Genomic DNA, 27,388 nt, shown 5'->3' with positions numbered 1-27,388 from the left:
TTTATAGATGAGAAAGGAAAGTCTGAAGAATGATCAACACCTTGCCCAAAATGATGTAACTGGTAACTTGCGGGGCTCAGATCTGACTTTATGTTAAATAGTTGTCCACGGACTTACCCCTAATCCCTCATCTCTTCTCATTATCTTCACTAGTCCATGCAAGGTCCATATACTCAACTATACATCTGTCACTCTTCCTTGTCATCCCTTGGCCCCACTCACATGTCTTTTCCTCTTTGGCAACTATTCTCATATACTTGCTATATATCAATTTTCCTAAATTTTTCCCCTTGAATCTGTATATAGGTATTTTAATTACGTACATATTAGTTTATTTGTTTCCTTATTTTTCCACTATTTTCTTTACGTTTAGGATCTACCTGGCCATGCCATTTTGTATATTTTCCCAATATTTTAAAATGAAAATATTAAACATATAGAAAAATTTAAATACTTTTATCGTGAATATCTATATATCCAGTGCCTTAATTTTATCATTAGTATTTTAATAAAATTTGTTACTGCATATCTCCCCAACTATTCCCTCTTTTTTCCATTATTTATTCATTTTGAATTTGGATGCAGTACAAAGTAAATTACATACTTCAACTAAAGTTTCCCTAAATACTTCAGAAGGCATATTATTAGCTACAATGCAATATTTGTTTATAGACTTTAATATAAAACATATACAATAAAAATAATCACACAAAATTAACTGCACAAATCTTAATGCACATTTAGTTTTGACAAAGGCATGCACTGGTGTTCATAAACCGTACCAAAAAGTAAAACATGTTTTCACCCAGAAAGTTCCTATATAACTTTTCCTAGTCAACATTTTTTCTGTCCTACAAGCAATTATTCTGATTTTTTTCCACTGGAGATGAAGCCTATTCTAGGAACCATATAAATGAAATCATATAGCATATTACTCTTCTCTATAAACTTCCTTTCCTAAGCATAGCATTTCTAAGATTCCTCCCAGTTGTTTGTATTTCATTACTTTTTATTGCAGAAGACCATTCTAGTTTGTGATTACAGCACTGCTTGCCTAGTCATTCAGCTGAGACACATTCCAGCTGGTATCTAGTTTGGGTGCTACAAATGAACCTTCTAATAACCTTTGTGTAGATGTCTTTTTGTGAATGTGGATTTCATTTCTCTTGGGGAAATACTTCAAAGTGAAATTCCTAGCCTATGGTGTTGGTATATTTTGTAAAAATCACCAAGATGCTTTCCTGGGTGATTATATGTTTACAATCATGCCAGTAACACAGGGACCTTCCAGTTGGTCTATATCCTTAAAAACATTTGTGTTATCAGTCTTAAAATTTTATCCCCTCTGCTGGGAATGTAGTGCAGTCTTCTTGCGGTTTAAATTGCATTTCCTTAACAGTTAATGATATTGACTATTTTTGATATATGCACTGTCATCAGAGAATTTTTAAAAATGAAGTATCTGTTCAAATCTTCTGCTTTACAACTGGATTAGTGTTTTATTACTGGAATGTAGGAGTTCTTTACATATTTTGGATCCCAGTCCTGTGTGTGTATGATGTGGCTTGATTACTCAGTTTTTTTCTTCATGATATCTTTTAATGAGCATGTTGGGTTGTGATGAAGCTTAATTTCAATTTTTTCATATTTTCTATAACCCCTAAGTCAGTAAGATCTCTAGTCTCAACTATTATATTAATGATTCCTCTTGATTTCTACTTGGTATGAGGTGAGAGTCCAGGTTCATTTTTTCCATGGATATACTCAGGTATTCTAACATCATTTGTTGAATACACTTTCCTTTCCTCTATGCATTTCATTGGTATCTTTGTCAAGAAAAAAAAAATCAAACAACCTTATTAAATATGGTTTGATTTCTGGGACCTCTACTCTGCTCCCTGGATTTACTTATCAATTCTTACTAAGGGTAATCAAAACATATGGTAAATATTCAAGCTTTAAAAATTTATCATAGAAGAAGTGAACCTATGTCCTCCCATGAGCCAGCAGCAGTCATGGACTGGGAGGAGAACCAAGAAGCCAACTCCCTCCTGTGAGACAGACAGTCTGCAGGCTGGGAGACAAGAAAAACCCCCACTCCAGCTCCCCTGGTAAGCAACAGGATGATTTGGTGGAACACAGGCTGGGATGATAGCAACTGAAATAAAACAACTTAATGCTTGTATTGTTTGATTGACTCTGCAGGCCTAAAGCTGATAGTTGAGCACATATTTAGAGGATAACAACATGCAGTACAGCAACTATGGAGGATTTCCTTCTGTACTGTTTTTGAAATCCAATATTGTTCTTGCTGTTTTGTTTTGTTTTGCTTTATTCTCTTTAAAATAAAAAAGTTATAATAAAAGACAGACTGACAATCTCCCTCAAAATATTCCCCCTTGTTTTAAACATATTTATTATTCTTGTTACTTTCTGAAGCAGTTCTAGAAGTCTTTTGTGAGTCTTTATGAGACACATTAAAAAAATATGGATGCATGTGGCTGTTGAGTGCCATCCAAGAGAAAGGCAGGACTGTAAAAACGTTATAGTGTGTCTGCATTTCCACTGGCACAGAATCTGGTACTATGTGACTCTGGCTCTTCACTAAAGTCAAAATGACTATGAAAGGTAACTGCTCTGAATCAAGACATTGAGGGAGCCACATCAGCATAACTAAATATACTACAAAAGGAGACTTCTAGAACAGCTTCAAAAAGGGCCAAGAATAATGGAATAAATGTGCTTAAAGTGAGGGAGAAGTATTTATATGGGGTTAATGGCAATGTATCTTTTACTGTAATAATTTTAAAAAATCTAAGCATTCACTGTATTTTTCTATCATATATCATATGCACTGCATTGTCTTAATGATCATTTAACCTTTTTTTTCAAGATTTCTTTGGACATTCTGGGTCAAGGGTCAGTAATTCTATTTTTTTTTTTAAATTAAAGGCCAGGTAGAAATGTTTTTAAGCTTGCAGGTCATATAGTACCTGTCATAACTACTCATAACCAGTGTTGCTATACCATGAAAGTAGCTATAAACAGTGTGTGCATACATGAGTATGACTGCATTCCAATAAAAGTTGATTTAAAGAACAACAGCTGGGCCACAGCCTTGGAGTGTGAGCCTCTGCTCTAAGTCCTTTGCATTTCTACATGGTTTTGTTTTGCTTTGTTTGTTTGTTTTGTACCAGGGATCAAACTCATAACCTTGCGCTTGCCAGGCAGGCACTTTGCTGTTGAGCTACATTTGCAGACCTGTCACGTGATTTTAGAATCAGCTCATCAATCTGGGCATTATGATTGATATAGTGTTGGGCCCATAAGTCACTCTGGGGAGAGATGACATTCTAACAATATAGAGTCTTCCAATATCTTAATATAGCAAAGTATAATGACCGGCTTTGAATGCTAAATCAGATTTAATATTCCTAGTGTAAGCCTACTTGCTCATAGTACAGTCGATATGCTACAATTTGTGACATATTTTGGCACCTGCGCTCAGAGGACCTTGCTGTATATTCGCCCTCCTCCTTCCCCAAAACTGATCTTAGATTTTGGTATTAGGATTAAAGTTATTTTGGCTTCATAATATAAGTGGGAAAGCAGTTCCTTCTGAGAGAGTTTGTACAAAATTGTGGGTTTTAAAGAAATGTTTGATAGAATTCATTAGCAAAACCACTCAGGCTTTAAATGAGTTTGTTGAATGTTTTTCGTTTGTTTTGTAGTACTGGGTATCAAACCAAGGAGAATTGTACCACTCAGTGACATCACAGTCTCCCTTACTCTTCTAGAATCTTAAAACAGGGTCTTGCTAAATTGCCCAATCTGGTCTCAGACATGCAATCTTCTTACCTCAGCCTACCAAGTGGCTAGAATTACAGGGGTATACCTCTGTGCATGGATATTGAACGATTTTTTTGGAGAATGAATTTAATTTCTTTAACAGATATAAGGCTATTAATAAAATTTTGTTTAGTATTAGGTGTGATAAAACAAAAAATTCCACTTTTCTCATTTCATGTTAATTGCAGAATTTATCAGTAGAAAGTTGCTTACAGTGCCCTAAGATCTGCAGCAATAATGCTTCTTTCAATCACTGCACTTGTAATTCATGTTACAACTTTTCTTTCTTAGCCAGTCTTGCTAAACTTTAATCATAAACACCATAGGTAGATATGACTTTTTGCTTATTTTATATAATTCATATACTTTCAAAAAATAAGGAAAAACTAGTTGCTAGTCTTTACCTCTTCACCTCCCATTTCTGATGCTTTTTATTCTTTCCTGAAGATCTGCATTTCTACCTAGTAATTTCCTCCAGCTTGAAGAATTATTTCTAGCATTTCTTGTGGAGCACGTCTTCTGATGAAAAGTAACCTTAACTTTCTTTTATCTGAAAACATTTTTATTTTGCCTTCACTGTAAAAGATTCCTTTGTTGTTTATAGAAATTCAGAGCCAACAGTAATTTTTCTTCCAACATTTTAAAGATTTCGCCCTACTGTCTTCTGTCCAGCATCCTTTCTGATGAGAAATCCCCAGTTGCTCGAATCTGTTCCCTTTTATGTAATGTGTTGATTTTTCCAACTGGTTTCAGGACTTTTTTTTGTTTATTTTGTTTACAAGAGTTTGGCTATGATATCCCAAAGCATTTTTTGTCCTTATTTATTCTTCTTGGGCTTCTCTGAGCTTTGTGAATTTTTAAATGTATGTCTTTCACCAAATTTGGAAATATTTTGGCCATTATTTCTTAAAATTTTTTTCTGCATCATAATTTTTTTCCTAGACTCTAAGCACATGCATGTTAAATCACGTGATGGTTTCCTACACATCTATGAGGCTCTATTTTTAATTTTCTCAACATTTTACCTTTGCTCTTAAGATTTGCTATCATCCACTGATTTATTTTCTAAGTCCACTTATTTCTTTAATATTTCCATTACATTGTTTAGCCCATTCAGTGAATTTTAGTTTAAGGTATTTTATTTTTTGGTTTTAGGGACTTTCATGGTATCAATTTTAGAAGTTTCTATTGTCTGATTAACTGTCATATTCTTATTTCCTGTGAGCATAGTTCATTGAGCACAATTATAATTGCCTAAGATCCTTGTCTGACTATCTCATCATCTGAGTCATCTCTCTTAAAAACAAGTCATATTTTCCTGGTTCTTTGTAACTCAAATAATTTTGCAAAGTATCCTAAACATTATGAAAGTTGTAGTGTGGATTGGTTACATTCCTCAAAAATTTACTGATTTTTTTTCAAAGCAGGCAGTTAATGCAATAGGATTCAAATGGGAGACATGACTTCTGGGGTGAAAACTCAAATTTAAATATTTAGATAAAATCTGTTCCATGTGTTTGTGATTTAGGAATCAATCAGAGATTCAGGCTGAGTCTATACAAAATTTGGCTTTCCACTCTCTAGCTCTTTCTATTGCAGAACATACTTGCTCCTTTCATTTTCTAGAAGCTGTAGTTTCCTTGCACACTGTCATCTGGTTCTCCAGACCAGAAAGGTTGTGGGTTTTTGTTGGAGTATTAAATAATAAATGTGGCTACTAGACATGTTCTGATCTTAGGCTAACAGCCATAAAAGTGGGAAACACACTCTGCAATTCCCTTCTTTTGTGTATTGATATTCCTCCAGTGTCTGTGTTGTTCACTTTTGTGCACCATTAGGTAGTTGTACTTTTCCCCAGTGTTTTTTAAGTTGTTATTTATAGGAGGATTGTCTTGGAAGAAGATTATGTCACCATAGTTCAAAAGAAGTCACTGTAATAGCCACTGTTGCATAATATGCCATATGTATCTCCCACATTTTACCTATCCATTGTATGAGGGATGGCATACAGCTCAGGATGATGCCAATTCTGCACCCACGCAAATAGCACAGTTCAGTATGCTTTGTAACACATGCCCCTGCGGTGGGAAGGCGTCTGGATGAAGATTTCATCCCAAGCTAAAGCAAAGAGACAGGCCTGTGAACCCAGTATGTGAACAGATGGAAATAAAAGGAACACAGGAGGAGGGGTAAGCATGGACGTGGGGACCAGTGCACTTGGTGGAGTGGGAGGGGAGCTGTAGTCTGCCTGTGGAGTGTTTGTTGAACTGGAATGTGAAGAGACTGGGATCCAGAAATCTGGTTTACTGTGCTTTCTTAGCCCACATTTGACGGAATGAGAAGCAGGATAAGTATTGTTGGCAGGGATGGATATGGAAGAACTGACACGTGCTTTATTAATTTTCCTCTGGATGAGGGAGGAACACGTATTGATGGGTACTTTGAATTTTGTTCGCAAAGCTGTTCCTCAGGAGACTGGAGACGAAGGAACAGTGGAAGGAATGTCCTCAAACTCCATGTCTGTGGGTTTGGTGTCTTGGGAGGCTGGTGGTATCGCTGACACACAAATCCAAGGGAAAGGGATGACTTCAGGCTTGGACGGAATCTCTGAACAACCTCCTGGGCCTCTCTTGCTTCAAATCTCTCTGGTTCTGTTTCTGAGTGTGGTTTTATGATCATGCTATTTATGCTCTGATGCTTATTTGTTTTACTTCTGTGCTCTCGATTTGATGGCACTGTCTTGAGAACAGGAGCTGGATTTTATCTTTTAAAATGATGTTCTGTGGTATGTTTTTTTAAACACTTGGGTTTTTATAGTATTTTAATAGCTGCTAATAATTAAAACTGATATCTATTTGCTAGATCTTCAAGCAAACAAAATATCTAGCATAGAGATAATAACCATATCTGCAACTGCAATCTGAGGAGACAGCACTACTTCAAAGAAATGGACACAGAGCTGGACCTGAATTCTGCTCCCATCATGCTCATGTTGTACAGACCGGGTAATTTACCTCATCTCTGTGTCTCAGTTTTCTCAACTGCAATGGGTGAATCTCATCTATTTTAGAAGGTTGTTGGGCATTAAATAGCATACATAAAGCAACTTGCAATGTCTGGATTTTCTTTATTAACTCTTTACAATATTGTTCCATTAATTGAAGATGGGAGACAAAGTATTTCTAAGCTCTGAACAGACTCCATTTACAATTTAAAATATACAGCTATGCAGAATCTCCATGCTGGACAGAAGACTGGGAACAGGAGAACGCCTCAAGCCTAATTCTGCCACTCTTAACTTTAACTATTCTCTGTCTTTTATCTATTTGTTAGAGTAAAACACAAGTGAAATGAGCTAGAGAATATAAATATTTTACTACTAGAAAATATCATGTATATTATTTTATTATTAAATAGGTCAAATGCACCCTTCTCCCATATAACTCCAGACTTTCAAAATTATCCTTATCTTCAGAATTAAAGCTGCCCAACATTTTCACTGTCAGTCACTACTACTGCTCTCAAGAAACAAGGAGGCAGGGGCTGGGGATTTAGCTCAACGGCATAAGCGCCAGCCTTGTAAGCGTGTGGTCGTGAGTTCAATCCCTGGTACTGGTATAAAAAAAAAAAAAAAGACAAACATAATAAACATGAGTGAGACTATCTCCAGAAAGGTATTCAGGAAACTGTAACACTGACAACTCTTGGGAGGAGAATCAGGTAGCAAAATAGTTGGGAGGGAGACTGTTAAATCTTTGAATTTGGTACTCTACGCAAGTAAGATTTATTCTAAACTAAAAGAAAAATTAAATAGTGAGTGACAAGATGTACAGAAATAAGCTAAATTAGACTGGGGATATAGCTCAGTGGCACAGTGACTGATTGGTAAGAACAAGGTTCTGAGTTAGATTCTGATTTTCTAAAAAAAGAAATGAGCTATATCAATGCATCATTTTGATACCTTCTACATAAGAACATGTGGTTTTCTCCGTGGCCTCCAGGAACCAACAATGCTTCTGGTATTCCAGGCCAGCCAACTCCTATGCACAGTGGCTTGGCAGCCACTGCAAAACCCCATTAGGTCAGCCAGGACAGACTTACCACACTAGAGTATTTCCTTTCAGTGATTATGGACGCACGTTCTCTTCCCAAAGAGGTAGATGTGAGGATAATTATACTTCCCACCAAGATGAGATTCTTCCAAAGAAGGAAGTAAAACCTCACAGATGCTAAACAAAGTACTGGGTCCTCTGCCACAGTTCACAACCTACATACTTAGCCCCCAGTTCTTCCTTTTCTGCCACTGAGCGCACGCTCTGAGGTCACTGAGTGTCTTTTGCCTGAGCAAGCAGACATTCTTTCTAGTCTGCTCCACTGTAATAACATTATTCTTCTTCAGAAAATGGTTGGGCCAACAAGGGTCAGGTGCTAACTGTGATCATTTTTCTTTTACGAAAACACACTATAAGGTCAAAATAATTTAAGAAAATATGTTTTCTCTGGTTATGCTGAGAACCTGAGAGCCCCTTTGACAGCCTCACCACTGCAGTACATAAAGACAAAGTCACAGCCTTGTCTGTCCTTCAGAAAAAGGAAGCCATTTATTCATTTTCTTTTTAATTTATTCTTAGTGACACTATGACAAAAGTATTCAATTTTAATTCTAAAATGAAACTGGATGAGAGGAGAGTCTGAGTCTATTCTGTTCTGTAGCTCACACTGCCCCGCCATACAAGTAGATTTAAAGAGCAGATTCTGAACATCAGGGCATAGCTAAAACTCTGACGCCTTCATGATGATCCCAGATAGGTAATTTCCTATCAACACAACTAAAGGCATTATTAGGAAATGTACATTTTGTACTTGATTTATTCTTACAGCATTTTCTAGATCAACCCAGAATATTAATTTTCTAGTTTTTTCTAGAACTAGAAATTGAGGCTTTCCCCTTCATAGACACAGTATTTCTTGCTTAATGGCAGATACTCAACATGATATTTAACTGTCTGCTAGGATTTAACAATAGGAATATTTCTATTTTTCCTGCTCAGAAATGACAAAATATATATATATATATATATATATATATTCATGTGTATGCAATAGTTTGATATGTGTGTTGAATAATTTGATACATGTATATATTGTGAAATGATTGTTAATCAACATATGCATGTCCTCATCAAATTATTGCACGCACGCACGTGTGTGTGTGTGTGAATAGTAGGGCTGGTGAAGATAGTTAAGATCTACTCTTTTAGCAAATATCAAGTATAAAATACAGTACAATTAACTTTAGTCACCATGCTGTACATTGCTTCTCTGTTCTTACTCATGCTACATAACTGAAAGTTTGTATCCTTTCACCAGTGTCTCCCTATCCCCTCTACCCCAACCCCCCAGAAACCACCATTCTACTCCCTGTTCTATGAGTTTCACTTTTTTAGACACCACATATAAATGAATTCATACAGCAAGATTTTAAAATAGTTCTTTTTTTCCTTCTAAAATAATAGACTATGTGGAAATATTAACCTAAGACACCCCAGAGAGCAGAGGATAAAATGCCCTTGAGCTCTCATGGGATGATATAGGGCCATGTGATCTTTCTTACTTGCATACACTCCTACCCTGCTGCAGGGAACACATCCCTGCCTGGCTGCCCAGTTCCTGGTCCCCTAATACCGTTCTAGCCTCTTCCCATATGTTCTGGTTTAGGTTATTCCTGTACCTTATTTTCCAACTGAGCTTTCCCCTGCATTTCACTGGTATGGCTACCGGGCAGCTCCTGCCACATCATGGGCTGCCCCTTCCACCTGGGTTTGGCCTGACCAAAACTCACTGCATCTCTAGGTACAAATAAAACAGCATCTTCTCCAGGAATCCTGTGTGCCTTTGGGGACATGATCCTAATCCTCTTTTCTCATAATGGCCAATAGTGGCAATTACATGATGCCCCTCCTGACACATGGAGCTCTATTCTGCTTTTCATGACCTCTGTTTTTATATTTACATAGTTTTCTGTATATGTAAAGAATTGCTGTTACAAAAACTCCATAAGATTAAATTGCTTGCTAAAGGTCATGCAGCTAATAAATGGCAGAGTCAGCATTGGGCATTTTACTTATTGTTTTCTCTATCAGACTGAGTTCCTTACAGTAGCAAATGTATCGGGTTCATCTCTACAACCTGAATCCCAGAAGAGAAGAGGTACATAATCTACGTTTAACAACACTTGCTGAATGAATAGATGACTGTCTTAATAATTAGACTGTCTAGATTGATTGTAGTGTTTCCTGTGCTATGAAATATGAAAATAAGAGATTTAGAGCTGTAGGGCTGGTAAACTTGGTGCCCATCCTACAGTGAATATTACGTGACGCTTCCACTTGTACTTCCCCTTCCCAGTCTACTACAGCTGACACCTGCCAGTCTACCAGCGTAAGAGCTCCTCAAGGACAGGAACTGTGATTTTTTTCCTTTGGGGTGCAGCACAGTATCTTGATACAATGGGGACACTTAGTAAACAGTCTCCGAATAAGGATAAAGAGACACTAGACTTCACACTCTAAAGGAACACAAGATAAACTCACTTGGAAAATGCTTTTTAAAATGCTCCACACTATTTTAACTCTACTTCATGGCTGGTCTTTTAAGTGGAGTTGTATCACACTGACGTCTTATTTATCTCCTCTTTGCTAACTGCTTCTTCTCCCACATTGATTTAAGTAGCTTCAGATTTATCCTGGAACCCACATGCCCACACTAGACCAGTTATTCATATACTGCAGTTTTAAGCTTAGTTTATCTGTAAATCTTAGTGTTACACAGCAGATAATTCAAAGCATCATTATTACAGCTCAGATTGTATTCCTATAAACACTGCTCTAAGACCCAGGCAACACCCACATGTCTCAAACACAGGAAAACTCCATCAGCATTGGAAACTTTACCTAGCCTTGGCAGATCTTTCTAACAATACAGCTACAATCAAGATAGTATGCATTAAGAGAGAAAAATGGCCTGGTAGAAAACCGGGTACTATAGGCTGCAGACCTAGGTTTTAGGTCTGATTCTGTCCACCGTTAGCTGTCTTTGAGATTCAATTTCCCTGTCTTACAGAAAGGGATCCTAACAGTTGTCCTGCCAATCTCCAAGGGCTCCTCTGAAGATTCACGGAGGCATCCTACGCTAAGCTACCTAGCAAAGATATTACCTACATAATGCCTGTGTGACAAGTGCCACTGTCCCTGTTAGGCAGCTACCTGATCCCATGCTGCATATCCTTCTCTTCTTCTCTCCTGAGTCCCCATGGACATACACTGAGGTCATTATTTCTCTTTTTTAAATGAAGTCAAATATGATGCAGATTCGAGTCTATTTCTACGTTGAGCAAAAATCACCGAAGTAATTATTTAGGGGGAGATCAGGGAATTGCATGTAAGATTAAACAATCATTTTAATGTTTGAATGGGGAATAGGTAAATTTTCAGTGATTTTTCATGATGTGCATAGCTTGGTATGAACTATTTTCTCCTTAAGAAATAGCCAGAGCAATGGATTTTTTTGAGAAAATTCTTCAAACTAAATAATTTTTGTTTCTTAAAGTGAAACTGTTCTCCTTACTTTCAAATTCACTATAGTAAGATTTTTAAATTGATGTGTCAGATTTCCCAATGATTATTTCTCTGCCTTTTCATCTTGCATATTTTTCTTCCCTCCACTACACTCTTGAGGTCAGTGAAATAGGAGATTCCTCAGTACTTCAAGACCAAAAGGGAATTTCCAGAAGAAAAAAAGTCCACCAAAATCTCCTAAAGGGCAGAAAAACCTAACGAGACAGTAATGAGTTATCTTCTGTGAGTTTCTTTCTCATTCTCAGACAAAAAAATCTGAACACACAATTTCAGAGACAAAAGAGACCAGTTGGCACTCTGATTCTGAGACTCACTAAAGCTCACACTGCAGTTCCACTGTCTACATAGCTGTGAATCCCCAACCCCTTCTCTCCCCTGCCCGCCTTCCCTGCTCTGTCTCCCTTCCCTTTCCCTCCTCTCTCTTTCCTTCTTCTTTCCTCTCCCTCTCTCTTTTACTTTTGAGACAGGATCACACTATGCAGTTCAGGTTGGCCTTAAACTCACTATGTAGCCCAAGCTGGCTCAAACTTGTGGCAGTCCTCTGACTCAGCCTCCCAAGTCCTGGGATTATAGGTGTATGGGACCAGGACCAGCTTCTGGACAATTTTTGAACTACTCTGAGCATTTGTTGGGTGTAGCGTAAGGTAGGGGTCACCATCATCACCTCAAAGGATGCTGCCAGCATCTAGTAAACTCAGGCACCTGTGTCTGTCACATGAAATGTACTCAAAAGAGGCCATACCTCTTTCCTCTGCTCAAAAAGAAGCAAGCAAACAGGTCCTAACAGGGGTAATGGCTAAGACATAAGCAGTGTCTTGGCATGACAGTAGGGTCAGGCATCTTATGTGCCTTGGTATATTAATATTATTCACTAATATATCTGATGGGAAACCCCATCTGCTGGATAACTGAAATGACTAGTGTAATACAGAATATGGAGCCTCTTATCTGCTAGACTTATTTACAAATACAGTGTAGACAAATAGCTTTTGTCCTTTTTGCAACTTTCTTCCAACTACAATTCTCGACCTCCTTTAAACTTACCCATTTCTAATATTTGAAACCAACATATTCCAAAGTTTTTATTCACTATCAGTGTTACTGTGTTTTTATCTTTAGGGCTTAGAACTCAATACTGAACCAAAGCAGGTAGAAGCGGAGAAGAAAAATACAATAAGGCCTTAGCCTACACTACTTTAAAACTTAGTACACACACACACACACACACACCGTTCTCCAATCCATTTCATGCTAGTATTGGGCCAGTTTTCTCATTCTGTATCTTTCTTTGGAAATGTTTCTTTTTTCCCTTGAGCGTAGCTAGACCCACTCTAGTATTGATTAAAAACTTTCCCAGCTTAAACTTTGACATAATTATGAATAAGTACTGTATTTATATGGGGAAAACAGGTAGGCTCATTTCATTATACAATGATTATTCCCTGAGAGCCAGTCATGTTGCAGGGACTATATTGATGGTAATTTGGACAGATCCAATGTACACCCTCCACGGACTTCCAGTTCAATGGGAGAGACAGACATTACCAAATGAACCATTACCCACATATACTGCAACTAGGGATACCTGGAAACACACAGGGTGCTGAGAAATGGGGAAACAGTGAAATTTACAACAGTAAAAATACCCATACCAAATAGAGGTTTTTTTCTTAAACAAACCAACGGGATCTCTTACATCTTCTAGAGTATAAGAAATCAAAAGCATCGTTAAGAAGCCAGCGTGTAAGGAAGAGTGGAAGTAGTGGGAGGAGGGAAATCAGTGTTGTGTATCACTCCATCTTCCCATTTAAACTTCATCAAGAAAGACTGTTGCCCACCCTGAGGTGATGATCAGTATGTGACACCTACAGTTTCAACCTCATCAGTCTAAATTATATGTATCTGCAAGTTGTGCCCTGGCCAGATTCTTTTGTGGATATGTGAACCTGACTTTTTGTTTTAGAAGGAGCATCACTGTTGCTTGGGCCACTGCGAGATAGTCCTGGTCTTGGGGCCTGGGAGAAAGAGTGCAGGAAAACTGGGACCCAGCTCAAGGTGGAAAGGGCATATAGATCTTTTTAAATACAGGATACTTTCATTAGTGCCATCAGAAAAAGAAGGGTTATCTCATGACGTCTCCAATTAACACAGAGTGAACACAGGAATAAAGAAGACATTTGCAAACTTTGTCTCCACAGCCAGCACATTTCCTGAAAAGACAGATCCTTTAATCAGTTCTGTCTCTCCTTGCTTATTAGCACAGAATTCTCACTATATTAGCATAAGTCTATCAAAAATCCAGGAAAAAACATTTCATTACTTTTGATGCCTCAATAAGTCTTAACCTAATGTTTTACTGGGAATCACGAGTTCACGTGCTGGCCTTGGAGTAGTATAGATGTTAGTTCAAGGTCTATCATTAACTGACTGATCTGGGTAGGTCTACCTCTTTGAGCATACAGGATAATGGGCTTTTGTGCTACTTCGTGTGCTAGAAAAAGGCAAGATGTAACTGTGAATTCCATGTAATCACTTGTGTCAGGCTCTGTCACACTGATGCATTAATGGTGCTAGGCTGCCTGTCTGTTCAGAAGATGTGGTTTGTTCTCCCTCCCCAGGCCCCAGCAATTTGTTCTCCCCCTTCACTTGTCCATTCATTTAACTGGCATTCCCCCAAGGCCTCTTCCATTCTAGATACCACCAAGAGCTGGCAGAACAAAGACAAGGCATGAACACTGGCAGCTTTATTCTGCCTTCAGGGCAGTCATCACCGGGGACTGCACATCTGTATTATCAAAATTATAGTTAGCCATCAAATTCATCAGAGTTCTAAGTACTGTACACCCAGTCTTTCAAATTTTGTTCAGGAAGTAGAGAAAGGTGCAAAACATGGGCGGGTCAGCCTCTTCCAGTCATCTTTCATTTCAGCCAGACCCGCCCCCAATTTTGGCTCCTACCCACCTGAGTAACATTTCTTGCCTTCACCATGTGCACAAGACTTCTAGAAAAGGCCATTTCCTGGGGGTACACAGCACTAGGGGACCCTCACATTAACAAGAAGAAGAAAGAAAACCGCAAATGCAAACTTACTGAAATATTCATGATACACAGGGGCAAGGGAAGCTGGGATTTGTTGGCACAGATAGTACCAGGAGCAAGAGCAGACATGCAGTATGGAGCAGTGGGGCCTGCTAGCCAACTTCTCTGCCAGCACTCCTGGCTGGTCACCTCCATTCTCTGTGCCTGATATGCGGAGGAAGATGGATAACAGTGAGTACTTAATAAATGTCTCTGGCAGCTCAAGGCCAGAAGCACTGTATTGGAAGAAGGAAGGAAGCAGGAAGCCAGCTGGGTACAAAGACATATTCCAGTTAGGGCTGGGCCCAGTATGAGAGAAATGAGGTGATTCTAAGAGAGGATGGGTAAGATCAGGCAGAAGCTAGTAACTGATTAAGTAGACAAAAACAAAGACATTGAGGACTGGGGGAAAATGATTCAAAACTAAGGATCTTGGGGTGTGGGGAAGATGAAGACTTTGAAATTAGTGGGCAAAATAATTGGAATAAAGGCCTGCCAACTGAGGGGCTGCCTCAGGAAAGGTCTGGCTTGGAATATGCTGAGTCTGAGGGGAACTGCCCGAATTTAGGGGCGGTAAAACCTAGAAACCAAAGGCGATGCTGGCCAGGACATGAACTTGTGTCCTTGAGAAAGGCTACATTTCCATGAAAAAGAACAGTGGCCAGTGTGCCCCCAGTTCAGGATCTAGAGAAAGACGAGAACCATGGGTGGGGTGAAGGTGTGTCTGGGTGTGTCAGGTGCAAACAAGACAGATGTGCACACTGGTGCTCAAGAGAGCAAGGGCACATCTTTAACCATGTTAGAACATCTCCAGGGCTTCCCTCTCCCTGGGCCCCTGCTGCAGAGGCTCTAGCATCCTTCAGCCCATCTATACTCATGGGATGAGCATATTACCACCCCACTTATGCTGAGCCCAATGCTCCGGCCTACAGGGCGGGAGAACATGAGAGATGAGCAGAAGTTTTGAATGTGCCTCCTTGTTTTGCTCAGTCTCTTGTCATCCTGTTTTCTGCCATAAAAAGAAATTCCCTCAGTCCTTATTGGTCACAGCTGACCCAACCTTAACAGGAAGCTAAGAGAAGAACCACACCAGGAGACCTACAGACCCAGGACAATACATCACGATTGTGGCTCTAAGTTCCTGAGGTCCTGGGCGCTACATGGCATTACCAGAGGACCACTTGACTAGCTCAGGACGAGTGATGGGTCTGACATGGTCAAAGGTGCTCCCTCAAAGCCTCCTGACCTCTAGGTTTAAATCATAAAAGTACAAGCAGAACAAGAAACAATGCTTGTTTCAGCCAGTTTAAAGAGGAACTTGAAGTTACTTCTCAAAGCAAGATAAGTCAAGAGTTCCATATTACATATCTTAAATATTGATTGTTGAATAAAGCTGAACAGAAAAAATGAAAAAGAAAAGACGAGAGAATTTTCATTAGAGCTAATGGCAGCACATTTGAAGTCAGGGATGTTGAGGTTTGATCAGTTTAAACAGTGTTGTGGCAACAGACAGCCAACAGCTGGTATGATACCAAGAAAGACAATGTCTGGATTGATCAACTGCATCAGAATCCCATTCTGTCCTTTCTCCTCCTGGCCCTTAGACTGGCAGAATCCCACTCCAAGCTTTGTGACCATAAACAAAGGGTCTAGGACAAGAGATAAAAGATACTTGTCTGATGGTCAACAGTGCCTCTCTCTGCCACAGCTTCATGGACTTTGCAAAACTGGCTCCTGCCACCTCCACAGCACAGCAACGGGAGTGGGGGGTGCTCCTGACCTAGGGAGCCCAAGCCATTCAGAGCCCCAGGTCCTCATGCTTGCCCAATGGCAGGCTCATGACAGCATTCCCTATGTCAGGGCTGTCTGCTTGCCTTTGACTGATTCTTTGGTTCACAGCATACTTTTCTTATTCATGGCTTGCTCCCATTCATTTATTTTGCAATCACAATGCAGTAAGCTTCCACAAACAGCCACTCAAAGACAAGCATACCTGAATTATTAGTTACTGAGGCCAATTTGCCACCCTTGCCCTACCCAGCCTGAGGTGAGGACCATCCCTAATCACAGAACCCCCACTGCTGGCTGTCCTTTCTGTACAGATTTAATTGCATCTATCTGAATTCCTAAAGGTGTATTTTTATTTTTGTTTTTATTAAAAGAATGTTCTGGGGTAATTTGGAGGGGCTTCATTTTTTCACTATTACATTTCTAAGAGTGGTAAATCTTTTGGGTGCAGTTTTGAAAGATGCCTAATATTCCACATGGAACCACACTGGCACTCACTTACTCCTGTTTCTTACTGACAGAAAATGGGCCATTTTCAGGAGTTCACTATTGTTTACAGCACAACTCTGGTCATTCTCATTCATGAACAAGAGCCTCCCTTGGTTATCACACCCAAGGTATAGGGTTTGTGGTTCTTCACCTTTATATAAAATAATGCCAATATTCTTCTGATGTCATTACAACTGGCTCTCTCACCAGCCAACACACAGTATGTTTGAGGATCATATCTCCTTTAATACTTGGTATTTTCAGACTTGTTAATATTTGCCATTTGTTATCAGTGTAAAATCAACATTTATAGATGAGCGTTTTGAAATAGGAAAACATATTTGATTACAAAAATAATTTTTACCAGGAAAAATTTAGAAACATAGAAAATCACCATGAGAGTAAAATGATATAATAGCTATACTTTATCATGACTTAATATTTCCTTATAATGAAGGAATATTATCCCATGAAAAAGGAAGTCTACAATCGCAACTTATTTAAAACCTCTTGAGAGTGCTTCTTTTAGACCGGCCTCCTACTGAATACAGTCCTGCCAGTGTTCTAACCAGTCTTAGGGTCCCCAAAGCGCCGCCGCACTGTCCCAGGTACCCAGGGAACAGCTTCCGTGCTTCAAGACTCTGGATGAATATCACAGATAAAAACTGAAGATGTGTTTTGAAATTCATAACATCTCTCTCATGGGAAGCTCATGTTCTGTACACTGGTTTCTACTCCCGCCTCTTTTGATCTGGGAGGAAGGGACTGGAACTGCTTATTAAACACTTAATAAAAGCAACTCTTTTATTTTTAAAATCCATTTCAGAGACTTCTTTGCAGCATTTTACTTCCTTTCAGCAGTAAGATGCCATTAAGGAGAGCAAATCTGCCTGCAGAATAACAAGGACAGTGTGGCCAGGCTGCAGGTAATTGAATGAAGGTATCCCCTAAGGCATAGAGGCTCAATTTCTAAGGGCATGGTGTATTTTACTAGCTCTAGAGAAAGAATCAGAAACCCAGCCCAGCATGAACAGAGTATGCTCACAGCACATCTTCTGGTGACTAAATTTCAAATTACTGAGGTCTCACTGTGTGGGTCAGGTGCTGTTGAGCAAAAATTCAGGGAGGAGGAGGACCCAGCACCTGCTCTCCAGGGTGTTGCCATCTGCTTGGGAAGACACACAAACTACGTAATTTTGAATCAAAGAAGAACAAAGTAAGTGCCAGTATTAGGCACAATCGAGGGCAGTGAGAATCCAATTTAGACTCACAAAAGTTGACATAGATTCTGATGAAAGCAGCAAGAGATTTGAACAGAGCTCTAAAAGGCAATCAGACTATCTATAGGAAAAGATGAAGGACAGTCTGGGCAGAAAGGGGAAGCAATTCATTCATGCAGAGGGTCAGTTAATGGTTCAAACACTGTGGGTCCAGGGCTGTCCTGGAGACCGGGCACAGAGGTGAACAAAAAAAACAATAGTGTTTCTGGGAGACCTGTCCCAGGAGGTATCATTTAAGCAGGAATTTGAAGGATGAAAGAAACAGCCAAACTCAGGGCAGTGGGAAGATTTTACAGAGGGAAGAGGCATACTATGCAGACATCCAAGGCAGTGCTTGTATCTGGCGTACACAAGCGGGGACGTGAGGACAGCGCCACAGGGAAATGCCAGGCTGCTGGAAGGGCAGGCAGAGGCTGACCTCAGGAGTAGGCAGGTCAGTGTGAGGAATTTGAGCTGGAGTTTAGGACTGTCAGAAGACCTGGCAGGATTTAAGCATGTTAGGGGGATTTGCTACAGTTGAGAGAGCAAAGAAACAGAATCTAAATACATATTTGAAAGACTACTCTGGATAAGAGGGAGTAACAGTCTTTGGGAGAAGGGAAAGCAGGAAGTCAGAGAGGAGGCAGCAGTGAGGTTCAGGATAGAGATGCAGATAAGCTAACACTGTGCTTGCTGCAATGGAGACAGTGAAGACGGAAATGGATGGATTAAAAATGCCTTTTAATTGTGGTAAAAACTCATATGAGATTTAGTGTGGTAGCCAGTTTCTGCACACAGTAATTTTTATGGATGTATGCTCAGAACTGGGATTGCTGGATCATATGTTAATTAGGCTGGTTTTGTGATCATGTTGTAGCCCAGGTTGGTCTCAAACTTACAGTGATCCTCCTGCCTCAGTCTCCCAAGTGCTGGGATTACAGGCGTGTACCACCACTCTTGGCTTGATGATTAGCTTTTCATTTGAGGCAGTTTATCTACAGTTGAAGAAATAGTTTCCCTGACGAAGCTGCAAAATGCCTTTTCCATTGTCAGTGTAAGTTCCTAGCATTTAGTTAAAACACATTCTTGTAACTATAAGGAATTAGATGAACGGCTTTTAAATCAGTCTCTAAAATTGGTGAATTGATAAATAACATAAGAACTAAAATTATCAAAACACTTTTGAGAACGCAGTTCTGCATGGAAGGCTCCATGGTGGAAGGGCATCATTTTCAAGAAAGAAATGCTGTTTCTTTTGTTTTCATCCAGTTCTTTCCAGCTTTTCTTTCTTTTCCATGAAATTCCAAGTTCCTGTGGGTCAAGACCAAGTTCACCAGCCATTTTCCATATTCACTGATGGCTTGTTTATCTTTATCATTTGTTTTAGCTCTTTTCAGTTCTTCCCTGGTTTTCTCTTTTTTCCTTTTGCTTTAAGAAAGCTTTCTTTTTTATTACATTTTTCAACAGCAGTTTTCTTTCTTTTTCTCAGCACGTTTCCTCTTCTTTCTATTTCTTTGCTCTTTCATATTCTTTTGCCTTTTTATTTTTCCCTTTAAGATATCCCATCTTTTTCTCTTTCCACTTTTCAGATGCCCGCGATGCCTCTCCTTTTCTTAGTGCATTCTCTTCTTCAGTTTGCCTGCTGTGTTCTTCCTCCGGCCTTATTTTGGCAGCTAGTTTCTTTGCTTTCATAGCTTTCCTGGCCTCAAATGATGCTAATGCTTCTTTTCTCTTAACAGCACTTTTCTGTCCATGTTGAATCTTTAAATTCTACACTTTTCATTCTGCTCTTTTCATGTAAATGTACATTTTTCTTTTCTAACCACTTCTGGTAAACAGCTGCCCTTATGTGAACTGCTCTGTCAGGTTCTGCTTCTGTGAAGGCTTTTGGTCCAAGACTTTCAAAGTCTCTAAGTAGTGGGAAGAGGTAATCAACATTGGAGTTTTCCTTATAGAACTGGATTTCTTCACAAACTCAGAAGTCATTAATCTGGTAGAGGAATGGGATACTCTATTTGTTGTTGATTTTTTACTGTTCATGTTTCTCTCTTCAGTTGTTTTCTGTGCAGATGCTGTTGTGCTAGTAGGTCCGACCAGGGTCCGCAGGCAGTTAAGTGGTAGAGGAGCAGCTGTGAAGTCCTGCCCCACCTCTGGCCTGTTCTCCTCCTTGTCCTCTTCACGGTCATTAGTGGTCACCTCATTTTTCTTGGGTTTCTTAAGTTCAGGAGCAACACAGTCTATCAAAATTGCATTTTCTTCATTTGCATTTAACTTATAAGAATTATGGTTTTTAGCAACTTCTCCATTCTGATCTGTTCTGCATGCTTTCTCCTCAGACCCTGGAGGAAAGCGCCCTCCAAGACTGTTGTAGTCAGGGGTTGTGAGGAGAACAATTAGAATCAGGACACAGAATTTATATCATTATTTTATGATGGTCACCCACAGTTAAACACAAGAAAGTACAGGAAATCTATCCACAATACTAAGACCTGGAATATTCAGCCAAGTGCCTGAATCCCACAGCAATATTTTGCATGAGTCCAGATGAAAACCTAGAGCCCATGACACTGCCTCCCACAAGTCCAACTGGAGGTCCAGAGCCCACAAGAAGCATTCATGTCAGTCTGTTTTGCAGATCCGCACTGGGAAGGCCCAAAGCTCAGTAATGGAAGCTGGAAAGTCTATGCCAGTTGGGTGAAGTAGCTATGCTGATAGGTTGATGCTTCTATGCTGGACTGAGAAGTCACGCTCAAAACAAAGACCAGGGCTGCCTGAAAAGCACCACAACATCCTCAGCAACACGGAGGTTCCAAGCTTCTCCAATGATAAGAACAGTCAAGTACATGCCAGAAAGCCAGTGTGACGAGTTTCTCCTGGAGATTAAATAGCATGTCTTCTCCTCTGGAGCCAGGAAGCGATGCTCGATGTAAGGACCAGAGCTCCCCCAAAGTAAACCACAGTCACTCTCACCAACAAGGTCCCGAGCTCCTCTGATGGCAATAGTTGAACTCACACTGGAGAAACTAGTCATGACGAGCTCCTCCAGGAGAACCAACAGCTCAAAACAGCAACATGTAGGAGAATCTATAATGCCTCACTTATCTTCTCCATGTCTCTATTTGTGCTGGCAACTTTCCTCAGGTAGGCCCATCTACACTCAGCATCATGCTTATTTAATTCAGCTGGTGTTAAGTTGACCACCAGTTTTTAATCCATAACAAAGGCCTTCTTGAAGGGATGATGATGATGGATCCTGTTTCTTGAGACCAAGGTCTGCAAAGAATGCGTCTTTCACCAAGCTTGGGAAGCAAGGAAGAGGCAGAATCCACACTGTCACAGAAAACAGTTTCTTTCTCTTCTCCTAGTTCTTCCTTCTCCTTCACATGGCTATTCTTTTTTAAAAGCTCCTTTGCTGAGGTGAAGGCCTAAACAGTTCATCTGCTTCAAGATTGATGCTATTTTTTTGCTGAAGAGGTGTTTTTGATTAGAATAATTCTGGGTTTCAGTTTTACTTCAATTCTTTTTCAATATCTTGATCTTTACTTTGAGATTCAAAGAATTTGCGACTAAGTCTTCACAAATATCAGGTACCCTTTCTTCACTGTTCTTGACAGCAACTTCTGGTTCATCTCTTATTATGTCACTATTCGATTTCTTAGTTTTCAAAAAAGACAGTCATGGAGAATTCTTTTCTTCATCATCTGATATATGAAAATCACTTATTTTTTTCTTAACTGAATTTTCATCTATTGAGGTATAAGAAAAATCACCTAAGGAAACAAGATCACTCTTAAAGTCATTGAGTACTCTGAACTCCTCTGCCTGGCCGAATGGGCTATGATTGCTCTTAACAGCTCATCCTGGAGAGTAGTTCTTTTAGTAACTTTTATATTCTTCATATATGCCAAAGTTGTGCTGAAAACTTCGTCAGCCATAGTGTATTTTTTCCTCTACCTCTATTATTTTATTTTTGGTATTGGGATTGAACTCATGACCTTGCGCTTGCCAGGCAGGTGCTTATGCTACTGAGCTACATTCTCAGTCCCCCTCTACCTCTATTAAATAGTTAATAAATGGTTGGAATAATTCATTCAACCCTTGATGGTGGCAGGCCAGGTACAGGAGCTTCCAGATGGGCTATGCTGAGCTTGTCCTCTCACTGTGGGAAAATGAGCCCAGCCCCATGGCGTTCTACTCTCTACTCACGACTCCCAGCTCTGCGCCCACCTGGGCTTTGCAGCTGCAGGTGCCGGAACCTGGAGCAGCACGGTTCTCAGGCCTGGCCGGCCATGCTCTGGAACCCACACCTATCTTTAATATTTTGAGGAATCTTCATGCTTTTTTTGCATAGCAAAAATAGTTTTATATTCCAGTATAACTGAGATTGAGTTAGATGACTGTCAGTAATATCTTGGTTCTTGAACTTGATTCTTTCCATGATTCTGGTTGCAAATTGAGTTGGATGAGAACCAAATCAAACTCAGTGGCTAGTTTCAGTGTTGATCTTATTGGGAAATTTGATTCAGTTCTAGTCCAGTTTGATTTATAACCAGAATTATGGAGAGAATTGATTTCATAAACTGAGGTACCATTGTACATGCTAGGTAAGCACTCTAACACAGAGCTGCACCCACCTCTTATTTTATATTCCAGCAAAGCATGGGTTCTGATTTGTACTCATCTTCACCAATAACTGTTATTTTCTGTTACCTCTTTCTTTCTTTCTTTTCTTTCTCTCTCTCTCTCTCTTTCTTTCTTTCCTGGCTTTTTGACACAGGGATTCGCTATGCAGTACAGGCAGGACTTGAGCTCACTTTGTAGTCCAGGCTGCTCTTAAACTTGCAAGGATTCTCTTATCTCAGCCTTCCAAGTGCTGGGATTACAGGTGTGTGTCACCATGCCTGGCTTGTTTTTATTTTTCTGAGAGTGGGCATTTTAATGAGTAGGGTGGTATGCGCATTGTGGCTTTGATTTACATTTCCCTGATTTCAGGATGTTCTTGAGCATCTTCTCATGTGCTTGTCATGTTATATATATGTGTGTGTATATATATACATATATCTTTAAAGAAATGTCTATTAAAGCTCTTTGCCTATTTTTAGTTGGATTGTGTTTTTGGTGTTACTGAATTGTAAGAACTTTTTATATATTCTAGATATTAACTCTTATTGTATATAACAAGGTTTGCAAATATTTTCTATTTTGGAGGCTTCCTTTTTCTATCATTCTATCAAGTTTGATAGTCTTCTTTGTGTATATTTTTTTCATTTGTTGCCAGTGTTATGATATCACATCCAATAGATTAGTACCACATTCAATGTCATTGAAGCTTTTCTCTTACATTTCCTTTTAGGTGCTTTATAATCTCTTTAGGTCTTCATTCCATTTTGAGTTAATTCTGGTACAGGGTAAGACTCCAAGTTCATTCTCTTTCATGTTGACAATATAGTTTCACTAAGAACACTTGCTGAAGAGATATCCTTTCCCTACTACATAGCTTTCACACCCTTGTCCAAGTTCTTCTGACTGTGCACATAAGGGTTTATTTCTGTAGCCTCTGTTCTATTTCATTAGTTCATATGCCGTTATCATACTATTTTACTGTAGTTTTACAATGTGATAATATCAAGAAGTGAAGCCTCCAAGTTGAGTGTGGTAGTACTCACTTGTAAACCTAACAGTCTGCATGGTTGAAGAAGGAAGATCTCAAGTTTAAGCCCACTCTGAACAACTTAGGATTTTAACAAGATCCTATCTTAAATAAAAATTTTTTAAAAAAGACAGTCTCCAGTGCTTCAAATAGCAAAACAAGAAGACCAGCAACTATAGTTCCACCATTCACTCCTCATTACCACCAGCACCATCGCCACTTCTTTCCTAGATTTTATTTTGCTATACATATTTTATATATATTTCAAAATTAAATTTATACTACATAATTCTACAGTCTACTTTTCATTCAATATTTTGTCATAAATATTTGACTGTGATTAAAAATTATGTGTAAACAATTTAAATTGCAATGATATAAAATAATTTGATAGTTAGAAATTAAGGTAGTTTTCCATTTGTTCTATAATAAATATAGACCCTATGGTAAATGCTCCTAAGTATACATGTTTGATCCATTTCTGGAATAGAGACTTTTGGGGTCAAGAGGAAGGAATATTTTTAAAGAGCTTTTGACACTATTAGAAAACTTTTTCAAAAGATTAAACCAATTCATATCCCTAGGGAGTAAGCATGCTTATTCCCTATATCCTTATTATCACTGAGCAATATAGCTTTTTAAATATTTACTAATTATATAGATGAAAAATAGTATATCATGTTTTTATTTTGTTTTTACTGCTTTCATGAAACTGTGAGGTAGAAACCAGAGTCTCATAAAATCTCCAGTCCAGTACATTCAGGTCATGCAAATACAGTGCTCTACTCTAACTTCATAATCAAGAACGTAAGTTTAAGCTTATGAAATATCAACAAATTTCAAACAATTCTATTCCAAAGCCATAAGAGGAGGCCCGGGACCTCATTTCTGGCAGCACAGGGTGGGTTGTAAGCTATGGAGAGCAGCCCCACAGAGTTAAACTTGTCAGCTTTCTGGTGTGTAGGGGAGCTAATGCAGTAAATGGGACTCCTTCCTTCCTCTGTTATTGAAGATGAAATAAAGTACAACCCCAGAGGCACTGTTCAGCTGACAAGGCACCTGGAAACAGAATTCTACAGCCTCCAGAGTTACACAGAAAAGAGCTGCTTAAGTATAAGTGTTTAAAGTTAACTCAAGGCTGATGCCCAGAAAGAAGAGAATTTGGGAAGAGTGAGTCAGAAGAAAATCCTCTTCTTCTTCATGGTAAGTTTAAATCTGGATACCTGCTAACCGGTGTCAAGTGAAATCCATATTTTCACATAGGCTTTGTCTCACCAGTGTTTGCTTTGGATTAGATGTCTTGCAGGCCACCATGGCACCATGAGGGATTTCACATGAACAGGGACTTCAAATGGTAAGTTCTGTATACCTGGGTGCTTTCAGGAATTAGTTCAAACTCTGATTTGTGGCCTTATAAGTTCAAACCCCTGACTTATTTTGATAAGACATCCAAAGAAACTTTGCCCCTTGGGCATCAGAGCCTCCATTAACCATGCCTGAAGAGAGTTGTATAGATCAGAACGGCAGTTCTTATACACATTTTTTTTTTTACCTGTAAGTGCCTTTATGTGCATAACCAAAAGATAACCAGAAAGGGTGGCCAAAAGCATGAGACTGAAACAGGCGAAGCACCTGAGAGTTTCCTCCAGCAAGAGTATCTGAGCCTCTGTGCACCACATCTGCGCTGGCCCTTAGCAGTGTACTTATCATCAACCCTGGGGCTCAGCACAGGCACTGACCTCTCTCAGGAGACTATCTACAGAGCCAGACATGTTTTCCACCCCATTTGGCTTATCCATACTTATTACATCCTGTGTTTTTACTTCAGTACTTATTATAATTAAATATTTTATATATCGAATTCTGTCATTTACTATCTTTCAGTAAGGCAGGAACAGGGGCTCCATCCACCTCGTTTGCCATTTTCTCCAGTGTCTAGCAGTATACCTTGTGTAGGTGAACCTTCCAGGCCTTGTTGGGGTGAGAGATAAGAATGTGAAGATCACATGTCCATCACAGGAACAGCCTTGCCAATGGGACTCCATTCCCCAAGCCAAGACTCTCTTGGTCTATAATAGCATCAGAAATGGGTAAAACCCAAATCTGTCATTTACTCCTCCTCCTTTGTGTTTCCATTACTGCCCAGACACTGCCCTCAGGCTCTTGCTTCAAACACTAAACACCTTTGGTTAGGTTAGTCTGGCCACAGTGGCTCCAGTGTCGTTTATTTGCTGCAACCATTTAGGGCACTGATGGTCTAAGTTAGCAAATAGTCCCTGTTATTTAAATTTCAGAGAGTGGCTCTACTCAAAGTTCTCAGAGATCATCACAGTCTCAACCCCATAACTGCCACATCACTGCTCCAGGATGCACCAAAGTCACAGGAGAAAGAAGTGTGTGCATGTGGGTGAAGCCTGTTGCTACTTCATAAATACAGAAGCTCTAAAATTGCATTCCTCCACACTCTGACTATTTCCCCAATATATGATATTAATTTGATAATTAAAAGCAGAACAAACACTGGCATGGAAGTCTGGGTGAGATCAAGATTGTTTTGAACCTGGCTCTGACAACAGTGTGACTATCAATGAGTCCTACATCACTATGGGCTTCTCTTGGATGAAGGAGTTGAACCAGATGACCACTTTAGTCTCTTCTGATCTTGACATCACATTATTCAATGATTAGATTTTTACCTAACAACTTCTCCCCAGCTTCATCAATATCCCAAAGACTATTCCAGCTACTAGAAATAGCTACCACACATATGGGGTCTGGGTGAAGTATGCTTCTAGGAATCATAGAGAAAGCTTGGGACTTTTACAATTACAAACGAAAATGTCAAAAGACATCTTCTTGGGACCCAGAATCAGCAAACATAGTAGACTTGTTGACCCTAGATCTTCTGGGTACTTGGCAAACACCACCTGGAGGACTGAGATGCCTGAAAGTTGATTACATCTAGTCCTTTAGTACATCGTTGTACAATATTTCTGTGAAGCAGGGTGTTTGCTGAAACTATTTTCCATATGTTCTTACCTTTCACAACCTTCACAGAAAGCAGTTTCCTCTCTATTTTTGATATTTGGGAGTTCATTCCCCCCACCTCAGCCCACAACCCACAGATCCAAACACAGATATTGCACTCAATGACTCTCCAACAGGAGGTCAGCTATTGTAAAAACTCACTATAATCTGTTCATAATTTAAAAAACCAGCCTCAGTTTTAATTAGCTGTATACACATCCAAAGTCATGCGTATGCTTAGAACTATGCTTAGTGTATATAGCCTGCTATATGTATAGCAGGTATATGTAAGCATAGTATATACACTATGCTTAGTGTATATAGCCTGCTTAGGGAGCTGGTATCATAGACGAGGACTTTCCTATTTGAAGGGAAATTACTAACAACACACAACCTTCCAAGGGCCTTGCATACCACACACACACACACGCACACACACACACACACACACACACACACACACATATAGACTGGTTTCTGCTGAAGCTACTGAAAATCAGCTTAGCCTAAAAGAGTGACTGTCATAGAATTTGTTCTACTAGCTGAAGTAGGATGTTTACAAAACAATAACCTTGAAGTTTGAGTGGAAGTGGCTTGGAACTTTGCCTCCC

General features: G+C 39.4%; 1 protein-coding gene and 1 pseudogene across 8 annotated transcripts in view; both read right to left on the bottom strand.

Moving 5' to 3' along the window:
- Ttc28 (tetratricopeptide repeat domain 28) overlaps window positions 1–27,388 on the bottom strand; it is a 693,050-nt gene that overhangs the window by 73,888 nt on the left and 591,774 nt on the right. The gene's annotated exons all lie outside the window — the stretch shown is intronic.
- LOC100720564 (microtubule-associated protein 9-like) lies at window positions 358–27,383 on the bottom strand (annotated as a pseudogene).

The sequence above is a fragment of the Cavia porcellus genome, unplaced genomic scaffold, assembly GCF_034190915.1.
Source record: "Cavia porcellus strain 051 isolate PalLab524CR breed Dunkin Hartley unplaced genomic scaffold, mCavPor4.1 scaffold_16, whole genome shotgun sequence".
Classification (NCBI taxonomy): Eukaryota; Metazoa; Chordata; class Mammalia; order Rodentia; family Caviidae; genus Cavia; species Cavia porcellus.
This window is presented reverse-complemented; position numbering and strand designations above follow the sequence as displayed.